Here is a 12798-nt window from a genome sequence, read left to right on the forward strand (position 1 = left end):
GATTCCAAAAAAAAGAGAGGAAGTGATAGTCTGCACCGTTGTTTGCACAGAGGGACCAGGAATGCTGACAATGGCTAACATGAAATCTCCCAAACCCCTTAAGTTCACTAAGATCGGGGGACTTAGAAAAGAAAGAGGTGCCTTTGGCTCTTATTGAAGCGGAAGGAGAATCTCGGCTAGCGGGATACATTGGCCAGTCAAGGACATGTCTAAAGGATGGCAGTCCATTTCCTAGCCCTGGAGACAATTAAATCCAGTCTGATGAAGGAGCACCTGAGCACAATGCCTCTAGTTCAAATTCAAGTGAAGAAACAGATACAGTTTACATGGCAGGAGCTTAAGGAAACTGACAGAATGGTGTTGCAAAAATCCTCCTTTTATAGATTTCTACAGTTTTTAAAAAGCAAGACTATTAGAAACTCGGAGAGTTGATGACACAAGCCACTTTTTGATGCAAATAGTCCTCTTGCCCTCATAGGATTGTAGTTTCTTTTTATCAGTGGTTCTTCTTTCCAGCTAAAGGAACAAAGGGGGATACAAGCAGGATTTGAGAAAAGAGAGCACACTTTTCCAGGTTTCTTCCATCAATGTTTATTTCTTCCTAACGTTTTTGCCTCCCTCCCTCCCTCCCTCCCCCCCCCCACTCACCCCAGCCTTCACCTCCTTTTCATCTTTTTGTTCCCAAGCCCCAGCTTTTCCTAAAATAGTAGCTATCGGGATGGAAAAGGCACTCTGGGATGGTAACAGTTTAGAAGAAACCCCGGGATCGCCACGTAGCTAGGAAAAAATCGAAGGAGGTTAATTCCGAGAGGCAGCAGCAGTTTGGGGGGGGGGGGTGATATGAGCAGAGCGCGGCTCTGGCAGTAAAGTCAAGTAGCAGCCAGGAGCACCCGGGGGCTGGATCGCTGGCTGGCTTGCTGGCTGTTTCAAGAGGGTTCCCCCAGAAGCTCGGCCAGGGCTGCAAGCTGCTTCCCCCTCCCTTCCTGGCTCTCCTTCTCTTGCTTGCTCAGCTGATCGCCCCCAAGACCTCTGCCTAACCTTTCAGCTCCTTTTTTTTTCTGGTCCCTAGGGCACCCCTCCCAGGAAAACTTCTCAGGGCAACCCACGCAGATACTGTCCGGGTGGGGGTGGGGTGGGGTGGGGTGGCCCTTCCCCAAAGGAGAAAAATAAAGTTTAAAAAGATGAGAGAGGGGGGAGGAGGAGAGAGATCGGGTTAATGACGTTGTATTTCATGGGCGGGGGGGGGGGAATAGACCGTCCGGTGTCAGATGCCACCCCCGCGAACCTGAGCTAAAATAACTTACTGGACCGCCTGAACAAGGGTTTAAGAGCTAGCACTGGCCACTCTGTCAGACAAAGACCGTGCCAAGGCAGCTGAGAGACCTTTGCACTACGTCGCCTTGCCTTCGCCCAAACCAGAGCAGCGGACGCATAGGGCCAGGAGGAGGATATACATAATTACAACCTCCCCTCTTTTTAATAACCCAACATAATTCCCTAATAAATGGCCCGCCTCCCCCTCCCCCTTTCAGCCCAAGGGAAAGAGAATCCGTGCGTTTTGAAAGCGCTCCCTAAGTCTATAGATGAGCTCAGTTTGAAACGAGGTATTACAAGATCTCAGTGTTAGAGACCCCTTTATCTGAGCTACAGACACTTTCAGATCCCTAGACCCCCTCCTTCCTCTGCCTTTTTGTTGTCTCTTTTCCTCCCGGGGGCTATTTGACAAAGGCAGTATGTTAACTAACATTTTTGTTTAACTCAGCAACTTCGTTTCAAAATACACTTTGAAAAACTGAGAGCAATCTTCGGGACATTTTGGGGAGGAGGGGTAGTTGACACTATGGCAAAACCACAAGAATTGTCAGTATTGTTTAAAAAACAAAAACGCCCCCGAACTCAGCAAAATCTTTAACCAGATTAGGGGAAATGAGAGTTCTCTTTTTGTTTTGCTTTTTAAAATCCATAACCAAATACATTTCATAACTGTCTGTTGCCCAGCCCAGTTCTACGATCGCAGAATCTCTAAACCACGGTGAAAGGAGAGAAGGGGGGTGGGGAGAACTCGCAATAAAATCCGACCAGGCCAGGCATCCCGACAAAATTATGCCTGTTAACGGAGGTACAGTTCCTGATTGGCCTTTTTGTGTGGTGGTGGCTTCAACTGCACAAAAAGACTCGCACGCCGAGGCGACCAGAAATAAAAGCTTCTACTGCTGGCGTTTCCACCGTCTCCGGAGCCTTAACCAACAATTCTTCCACTGCTGGTTTCTTGAGTAGGTCGCGGGCTTTAAATACCCTGAACCTGAGCTTCTTGGCTTGGATGGGAAGGGGAAACACACGCACGCGCGCACACACACACAGACACACTCATTGCGAGAGGTGGGTGAAGGAGCCAGGCGCCCTCTGGGCTTTTAGAGGTCACCGCTTTGACAGTGCTTTGACCTCCCTTCTCCTCCCGGCAACCGCCCTCGTGTTTATAAACAAAAACAGCCAGGAGGACTAGCCCCAAACAATAGCAATTCACCAACTTCTCAGCCACTTCACTAGTTCTTATGCAAATCCAGGAAAACGACCGCTTACCAACAACCCTTTCCTTCCCCACAGCACAACAACCCCTCCGGAAAGCCCCAGAGCCTACTTCCAGCAGTGATATAGCCAAGGGAAATGTTTTACCTTCTATTCTGAAAAAAAAAAAGGGGGGGGGGAGAGGCGAAGCGGTACCTAAACTGAAACGATCGGATAAGAAAAGGGCTAAATTTACAAAAGAAAAAAGCCAATAAAACTACCCACCTTAGTGTACAGACAAGAAGTAAATTTATACTTAAATCCAACAGTTCACAGTGCCAATAAAATTGGAATCTTTGTTGTGTATGACAATATGCTAAACTACCTCTGCGGCAAACAGTGATTATAAAATACCCAGGAAAAAAGTTATTTTCGCCCAAGGAGCCAAGTTTTCAAAAGAAAACGTGTAGATTTTACAACTAAATAAAAGCCACCACCTCTGTGTTGTCCGTAAAAACTACACATAAATTAAAAGAACCGTTAAAAGAAAGCCTGGAGCAACCAACATCTGATCTGACTTACCGAAAAAAGAGGATAATTTAAACCACATTTAATTACAAAAGCAGTAAGCGAAAAGTAAATCAATCAATGCTTTCTCTCAAAAATGTTATCCGCCAAGGTATAGAAATGATAACTCTTATAGTTCTGCATTAAAGGCTAACTGAAAGTCCACTCTTCAAGAACTGATTACACAGAGTAGAGGAGGGGTGCAAAACCAAGGGGGGAAATGGGGGAGACACAAAAAACAACCTTCTAACGATTTTCAGTTTTTTGTTTAAAATGATGATGATCAGAAAAGCCTGATGAAAAAGTTAAAGAAAATATACCTCAAGAGGAAAAAGACCATCTCCTTTTCTTCTTTGTCTATCAGTCTCCAGTTAAAGCATATGGAAAATGTTTTCAAAATGCCTAGATTTGGCACATTGTCATTGCAAAGAGAGTAGCGCACTGATGCTGTTATAGAAAAAGGGAAATAAATTCAGGATTGGGTGCTACCTCCTTCAATCCGGATTTATCTAAGTTTAATTTAATATTCCACAATCACTGTATGATCGCATATAATTCACCAAGATTTTAAAGGGCTTTGCATAAATACTTGAACTACGGGCACCAAGTCATCTAACCAGATTAGTACTTTTTCATTTGTGTTTTTTTCTCATTAGATGCACTTTAAATTTCAAGTACAAATAATAAAAAGGATGGAATAATAAGATTTGTATAAGCACACGATTGGAGAAAGCATTAACTTTAGTAAAATCATTCAAAACATAAAATCAAAAAGCACAAAACGGTTGTTTGTAAAACACTAAACCTTTAATCGATTTATTGGCATCCTGATCGATTAGATAAACGGAAATCTATAGCAAACATAAAGGCATTTAAAACATTTCCCTCTCATTTCTAAACAAAACTTTTCTTTACCTCAGAGGAAAAAAATCTTATCAAATGAATAACAGGAAATTCTTCAGATATCAAATTACGATAATAAAATTATTTCCACATGGAAAGGGATAATGACAATGATGATAGTAATTATAATAATGAATAATTCAACAGCCCTTTGACATATATAGAAATCCTGATTCAGAACAGCTCTTGAGGAAAGCTAGTTTTAGGGGGAAAACATTTTATTAAGAGAAATTGACTTGAAAACTGACATTTTCAACTAGACTGACAATTTAGGGGTAACTGTTAAAGTTATGCTAATTTCCCACACTATCAAAAGAAACCCTGACCACTGTTCACTGAAAACGTTGCCCTTTCAATGAGTTACTATCTATTAGTTAAAATAAGTATGTAAATACACCAGACCCATCTGAATAATAGGAACAAATGTGTGTCTGCATGGAAAAGGTGGTTAAGATTGAAAGGGGGAGGGGTACTTTTCCCCTTAATAATCCATTTATGTAGTCCATATCGCGCTTTTCAGATCTCAAGGAAAAAATTGCAAGCCATAATATATTTTACTGTTTAGGTAAAAGAATGGGGGGGGGGGTGGAATCTGGAGCAATGCAGCAATCAGAGCTTGTGGCATTCTGGCTGCGTGAAGAGGAAGTGTTGCTGTAACGGGTATTATGTTTATTTGATAAAGAAAATCAATGAAAGTGGCTGTAAAGTAGTTAGTGAGGCGTGTGTTTGGGACTCGGGTTGAATAGTGACTCCAGCGGGCTGGTCGATCAGCTCTAAGAGCTCTGGAAATCTACCCTAACCCTCCCTGAGTTCTTCCCTCGCTCTCACACACACACTCTCTGCTGCACCCCCTCGAGTGCAGGGGACTTCTCTTTCGCAGTCTCCTCCCTCTACCCTCCCTTCTTCGGTCTCTCCCCTTCCAATTTCCCAATGGCATCTCTATCATTCCCCCCCGCCCCGTGACACACACAGATTTCTCTGCTGGGTCCCTAGCCTTCCTGATTCTTTTTATTATCTTCCTTCTGTCCTTCCTTCACCCCCACCCTCATCGCATCTACCCTCCCTTTCCTCTGACTCCTCATCTTCAACTAGGTTGTTCAGCGACCCTCTGTACTGAGGAGCTGCATCCCCCATCCCTCCCCCATCCTAAAGGTCCGTCTCCCTGCCAAGTCTAGTAGGGCGGTGGGAGGGAATCCTAGAGGCTCGGCTTGTGTTGGCAGTCAGGAGGAGTTTGTTTTAAATGCCAGGAGCGATCAGTCCTAGAAGTAATACCAGAGTACCTTTCAGCATGTGCAGAGTGCCTCCGTCACCACTAAGGAAACACAGCAAGCCCCACACGACTGGGATTAGGGGGCAGTTTCCATGGCAGAAAGCACTGACTTCCAGGAACCTCTCATTTTAGAAATTACGCGCGCGCGCGGACACACGCGCGGACACACACACACACACACACACAGTGACTAAGAAACGGCATCAGCAATACCACTATCGTATACGTGTTTACTTGGAAGTCATCCCCACTGCTTTTAATAGGTTTTATTTCCAAGAAAGGATGCCCAAACCTTCATTTCGTGTTGATACCTTTCGGAACAGAAAGAACTCCAATGTGAATATATAAAAATCCTCCTCTCTTAGCGGGAGGGGGCCAGGGAAGGAAGGTAAGAAATTTCGTCTTCTAAACGTTTAAACCGATTCAAACGGAGAATGATCCACAAAATATTGTTTTAACACTGCAATCCTATCCATGTCTACTCAAAAGTAAGCACCATTGAGTTCAATTACCCTTAGTCCCAAGAAAGTGTGTCCATAATCAATTTGATGCCCGACCCAAGCAGGCTGACTTGGACGCAAGTCCCACTGAGTTCACGGGGATTTCCATCTCGGTGAGCATGTTTCAGATTGCAGGTTGCAATATATCCTAACATATACTGACCACGAAGTAAATCCCATGGAACTCATTGGAATTTACCTTCTATCCAATTAGAATTAGGCTCTTGGACTGCAATTCATGGTCTCATCAGTGGAGGTTTACTTCGGCGTAAACGTCCAGCTGCCAGTCGCACTGAAAGTAAATCCGTCTAGGCCTAAGGGATGGCTAGTTTTTTGCTCTGTTTTGTTTTTTAAAAGCACAGAATATTTCCGAGTAGGTCGTGATAGCTTCATCACCTCCTTTCTCTATCTTTCCTTCGTGGGTACGGAGAAGCATTTAAAAACTTCTCTCTCTCACACACACACACACACACCCCTCCTAGGGTTTGAATAGAGTTCTTTCCCTCCATTTCCGGAAATATTTTGTCTGTCTTTGCCCCTTCGTGTGTGCGTCTGCCGCGCGAGTGCGTGCGCTTAAGTCTGGTTAACCAGTTTCTATCTCCCTGTCTTTCAACCCCCGGCCTGTATAAAAACAGAGCCTGTAAACTGGCGGTCTGTGAAGTTCGTTTCCACACTTATGGTTTGGATTAGAGGCCCATTATCTAGGCTCCCTTATCATCCTCCTCCCTCTGGTTAATAAAAAGGCCTTTGGTGTGGTCAGTGTTACAACATGGCAGCTCTGAGAGAGGTGCTTCTCTTTGCAGCTCTCTAAAGCCTGGCTCTCATTACTTACCCCACTCTGCCTTCTCCTCCTATGGGGGGGGGGTATTTCTGCCAGTAGCCCCCCCCCCTTCTCATTTGAGGAGAAGGAGCGCCTTCTTTTTTTCTTCGCCTCAGCTCCTGCTGCCTCTTCCCGCTCTTATCCCACCGTTAGCCGCCATTGGCTAAATTTGACAAGCGCCGAGAAACCGACGTTACGGCGTCCCGAATGAACCTATGAAAACTCGCGCCGCCCTGACAGCGACTGGGACGAGACTGTGCGCGAGACGAGGGTTCCAAAATGGCCGTTCTTATCTGTTGATTTCTCCTTGTAGGCAATCCTCTGCTTTCTTTTCTTTAGAAGCAAAGAGAAGGTAGCAAGAGACAAGTAGGCAAGAGACACCTTGGGTCAGTCAGTGCTGCCTTTCAGGTTCCGAAGTTCAGCCTTGGGGGCCCAATGGGCGAGAGCAGGTTTGATAATATAGTCAGGGCGCAATCCTATGCTTTTTCAGATTACAAACAGGAAAAAGCCCTGCAACTCCTGGCATTCCCCAGCGAGCTATGCTGGCTTGGGAATGGTGTGAGTTGTAGGACTTTTTTTTTTTCTGTCTAAACATACATAGGATTGCGCCCTCAGTCAACAGAACATTTAAAATTGCTAAATGCATCACCCATGAGAGCCTTACAAAATAGGGCACAGGCATCAGAAAGCTGACGGATAGGAGATGAGCAGGGGAGTGGAATGGAGGATGATAACAGGATGCTGATGTGCATGCGGGCGATGTGCTGGGTAGGTTGGCGGTGTGTCTCGCACAGAGCAAGCCTGTGGGTGTTTACTCGGTAGTATGTGCCATTGTATTCAATGGGACTTCCTCGGATAGGTCTGTATCAAACTGTCGCCTCTGTGACGCGCCTCTTTTCAGGGCAACGTATGCAAGTTGCAGCATGCCTCGCAACAACCTATGCAAAATATCCGGAGGACTGGGCGGACGGCCGAACATCGCCTCCTCATGTAAAGCAAGCGAATACCCCCGCAGACGCCGGTAGCCCGGCGATGGGAGCATGCTAAATTAGCATAGGGAGGGAGAGGTCACGGACAGGCCAAAAGCTGCATTAGATCAAAGCCTCTCCTAGATGGCTCGGGCTCAACATACCTAACCTAACCCCCGTTTTGTGCCTTAAAAACCAATGCCTTGGAAGGCAGCGACCATTTAAGAAGAACCATGCTAGATCAAACAAAAGGCCTATCTAGTACAGCATTCTGTTCACACAGTCACCAACCACACAAGGGACTTCTCTAGCTAGGATAGCCAGATGTGAAAGAGGACAGGACTTGTGCACCGTTATAACAGTTGTTCTAACTTAGGCTTTTGTGGACTATAGCCCACTTCATCAGATTATGCCAGAAAGTTTATGCCAAAATAAATGTGTGCCACAAGACTGTTTGTTGTGGGTTTGTTTTTGTTTTATTTTTTGCTGCAGTAGACTAAAGTGACCACCTTCTGAAATGGTTTAACAGTTGTACAGAAGAGGGAACTTCAGCAGGTATAGCTTGTCATGCAAGCTACACTTGCTGAAATTCTCTTTTCTACTCAGTTATTAAAGGTGCTGGAGCCCTGTCCTCTTTTTGCACCTGGTTACCCTATTCCTAAAATGTATCTCTTCTGTTTTCACTCTAAGGGAATGCTTCCACCAATATGTTCCATTGTGACCATTAGACAAAGTGCTGGACTAGATGGACCCGTGCTCTGATCCAGCATAGCTCTTCTTATGCCAGTCTACTCAGAAGTAAGTCCCATTGCAATGAATGTGGCTGAGTCCCAGGTAAATGGGTATAGGTTTGTAGTATTATCCAGTTAACTGCAAGGGCAACACATACATTCTCAGAGGCTTCTCTTCCCTCCGCTGTGGAATGAGGTTAACTTGTAAAGGTTTTAGATAAAAGCTGTGCTACAACCTGCCTGCTCCATGTAACTTGGTCCCCTTTATAGTGCACCATTGCCTGAATTGCTCATAGATGAGAGGCAAAATTGCTACATCAAAACATATCCCTTCTCCTTTCCCAATATTTTTGTTATAGTTCTACTACTGTTGCTTTTATGGTAGATTTTTAAAAACATCAGTGTTTGCTTCAAGCTTTTGGGATGGTGTGGACTACAATTAAGTAAATAAATAAGTGTGTGTGGGGAGGGGGGGAAATGAGTGGTTCCAATATTCCATACCTTTTGTTTCTATGTAAAGCTTAATTTAAACCAAAAGGTTAACCAAGCTCAGAACATGAATCTATTTTTGGCGGCAGGCATCAATAATCAAACTTATGAAATAATAAAGATAGTATCTCTGAGAATATGTAAAGTGCATTAGCCTTGCTACTGAGTAACCACAGTCTGCACCTTCCCCCTGCTACCTCTGTATTTAGGAGGCAAGATTTTCAGTGCAGAGAAATGAGTTTTTTCCTCAATGCCTCTGTTATTAGCAATTAATCCCTGCACTGAACTAATTTGTTGTGTACACACACAGTATATGCCACTTGCTTCCTGAGTACCAAATTTGTATATTATAGCAGAACATTACATACTTGTCTCATAGGATGCAACTGTTCTTGCCTTAGAACTGGGTCTAATAACTTTGCAAGTGTATACAGAATTCTTAACATCTTAAAATGAATTGATTTGGAGATTTTATTTGAACTGTTCACTGAACACATATCTTTTCCTAGATGTAAAATATGTTCTGTAGGTAACAGGAAAGTATACAGTTTGATATCTAAGGCTGCAATTTCTTGGGAGTAAACTCCATTGGATCCAGAAGGACTTACTTCTGAGTAAACATGTTTAGGATTGTGCTGTAAGTATCTTTTGAAGGGAATGGCTGCCATCAGACTCCGTAGAACTACATTGTCCACATAACGTGCTTTCTACCCTGCAATAAAGGAACTCTGACCCTTACATACTGTGTGCACCTATTTTCCTTTGATTATTGGAGGATATTATGTCCTTTTTCTAGCTGCAGTCTGGCATCTAGATCAAACAGCGCACCCCAGTCCTATATCATGTTTGAAGGCACAAACCTGGGCTACAAATTTGAACCATTTACTCCAGAATAGTTATATTGAAATGACTAGGGAGTTGTGTGACTACAGGTGCCACTGAGACATGCATCTCAGACACTGAGACATGTGAGGATGCTCGCCAAAGGCATTCTTCTTCCTAAACTAGAGCTGCAATTGGAAGTTTTTGCAACTGTAACCCTAAACAATATTAGTAGGGAGAAAACACCATTGAACTTAATGGGACTTAATTCTCACTGAACATGTTTAGGATTGCACTATAAAAGAGAAAGCATGCTAGATTGAGAGGGGAAATTTTTGCTTAGTCATGTTTGCCACATCACTGCCTCTTGCCCTTTACTCTCCATAGAGTGACCTAAAAGGCTGAAACCAACAAAGGATATGATCCATATACCGTGGAAGCAGGTGTGTTTGCATTTGAGCTATTTTAGGCAGCAATCCTACCTACACTCCTCTGAGAAGAAGCCCCACTAAACAGAGTGGAACATATGTCTGAGTAGGAACACAGGAAGCTGCCTTACACCAAGTTAGCCTATTTGTTCATCCCAGTGTTTTATATGCTAGGGCTGGGCAGAAAGTAGATTGTTGATCTCTGGGTGATTTGCAGTAGATCAGCAAGCATTTCTTATCTACAGCAGTTGTATAACAATTGCAACAACAAAATGACTTTTTTCCCACCTAAATTGCGCTGATGAAATGAAGACAACTTGGGGCAACCAGGAGTGGAATTTGTTTGAGAGGCCTGTGAGCTCAGTTCTGGTATTGAAAACAAACTCCTAGGCTCAAGATGCTCACAGGCACCTTGTTCTTTAATTAAGTGTATGTCTTTTGCACCTGGCTTTGATTGGTGGATCTTGGAGTTCTAGTAAAAAAAAAGAAAAGTTAATCCAACAAGCCTAAAGTCTGCCGACCCATGGTGGGATTGAACCTGGCAGTTTGTGCTCTGCCACTGAGCTTCAGTCACTTCCCATGTAAAAAATACTTTGTATTTCACTGTTGGTCTGTTCAATGGGGCTAATTACTTAATTCTACAAGCTGATGAGCAAGCACAATAGTTCCTATAATCTACTGATAGGGTCCTAGCAAAGGAGCTAAAGCTCAACAGCTCTCCTTCCTGGGCCTCTTGGATAAGGCTTCTTTGTTGCCTGAGGTGAAGGACAAGATGGCACCCCTCTCCTGATTCCACGCAGAAATGCCAGTTGAATCTTGTTTCGTCCCTGGGGATGGGACAGCATCCTCCATGACCATCCTCCACAGGCTAGCTTGTGGGGTGCAAAGGGCAGACCATGCATGGCAGAGACAGCTCTGCCTTCCAACACCTCACCACCACTCCCCACTCCCCAGCATCATCTGAGGCAGCCACCTCACTCTGCCTAATGAAAGGGCATGCTTGCACCAACTCTTCAGGATGGGCACAGCGACAGCCACTGACACTGCTGCACCAATTTCCTTTACCCTTGTTAGTCTAGCTATGTGGACCTATCCAACTCTGCTGGGATGAGGAGAGGCACAGGCTCTTATAGGGAATCCTGAGGGCTTCGTGCAAGGCCCTGTGAAGCCAAGTACCACAATTTTATGTAATTAATGGGCAGCTAGAGCCTTAAAACAAGTACAAACATGCAGTATGGAATGCTGTTGGCGGCAATAGTGGAAGCCACTATTTGCACTACTGCCAAAGCAATGGGATAAGCTCTTTTATTCAATGCCATTTTCAGTAGTTTGGGAATGGTGCTGAAAGTCATTTAAATCCTGATAGCCAGAGATCATGCTTTTGCTTATTCTTGACTGGTTGACAGTAACAACATGCCATGTGATTGCTTCTGCAATTGCAGTTCATTGGGTTTTGAGGCCTATTCTAGGTTCAAAACACAATAGAGGAATAGTTGTCTTGGATTAAATTGGCCTATATATTGTTGTTTTTCTGATGTTACTGAAGTACTCATTTGAAATTGATGGAAAAACAATGTTATTTAATTTTTCCCAGATTTCATGGCAGCATTTTCATTGTCTTTGGTATGAACAGATTTGACCTTTTAAATATATATCTGCAACTAGATTTTACAGGCTAAAAATAGTGTGAAGCAGATATAGCATGACTTGTCAATTGTCATTCAGGCAAGTAATAATCCAACTTCTGACCAAAGGGATGTAACTAGATGCTTTTCCCAAAGATAACCTAGGAATAGACTCATAGAGCTGGTTTAGTTAATCCATGTTACTACACCTTCCATCTCCCCGGCCAAAAATGATGCTTTTACATGCCTAAAACAATCATTTTCCCTAATTTTACATTGCATTGCGATCTTTGAATTTTTATGTATTATGCATTCTCCAGGAAAGAATCATACTCTTTCCTTCCCCGTTTCCCTGAAATAATTCACAATATAGATATGGACACACAGGAAAAGGAACATTAAAGATATTTAAGAACTCTCCCATCAGTCTTATAATACTGCTTTCATATTTTCCTTAATTTGAAGGCCAATATATAAATGTACTTTTAACAAACATTTGCTGTGGAATATGGATGGCTACATTATAATACCCATCACCCCTGAAATTGCTATTCACCAGCATCCACAGAGACAACCCTCAAATTGTCTGGATGAAAGCATACCAGTTATAAATCCACATGGGATTAAGACAGGATTTCAATTTATAAAAAAAGCAGAAATGTTATAGATTGGAAAATTGGTGCATATTTACAAATTCACACCTGAGGGTAACATATTGTACACCAACAGAGACCTTACAGAATGTTGTTTAACATTCCTTCTGAAGCAACGTAATACTATGTAGTTAGTAGTAGATAGTATACATTTATTCTTGAGGTACATTCTTGTCCTACACAAAATTATTTTCTCAGTTGCAGAAATATACCAACATCATGACAAGAAAGGAAGATATATTTCCGTATTTTATGATGTTAACTACATGAGGGACTATTTGGTGTAAAGAATTTAAATGATTAAAGCAGCTGTGTGTTGTTTTTAAGGTATTGCTTGGAATTTTGGTTTACAATAGAACATAGCAAGAATTTTAATTTTAAATTATAATGAGTTAAAAGTCTTGTTTAAAGAAGTTAGAAATATTAAAGTACTGAATTAAACATTCATTGTAAAATGCAGAAATGTTATGGGAAAAAGTCATGGAAGAATAGTCCTGTATTTTTGAGGGACAGTATA

The 12798-nt window shown here is 43.0% G+C and overlaps 1 long non-coding RNA gene across 1 annotated transcript in view; it reads left to right on the top strand.

The window, feature by feature from the left end:
- Positions 1–12798, top strand: part of LOC146346844 (uncharacterized) — a 40759-nt gene that overhangs the window by 3837 nt on the left and 24124 nt on the right. Inside the window, exon 2 of the long non-coding RNA XR_014790088.1 lies at positions 8224–8331. This is a non-coding gene — a long non-coding RNA (uncharacterized LOC146346844). The remainder of the gene's footprint in view (positions 1–8223; positions 8332–12798) is intronic.

The sequence above is a fragment of the Heloderma suspectum genome, chromosome 4 (genome assembly GCF_057233095.1).
Source record: "Heloderma suspectum isolate Gila_16-S chromosome 4, 16-S_ref, whole genome shotgun sequence".
Classification (NCBI taxonomy): domain Eukaryota; kingdom Metazoa; phylum Chordata; class Lepidosauria; order Squamata; family Helodermatidae; genus Heloderma; species Heloderma suspectum.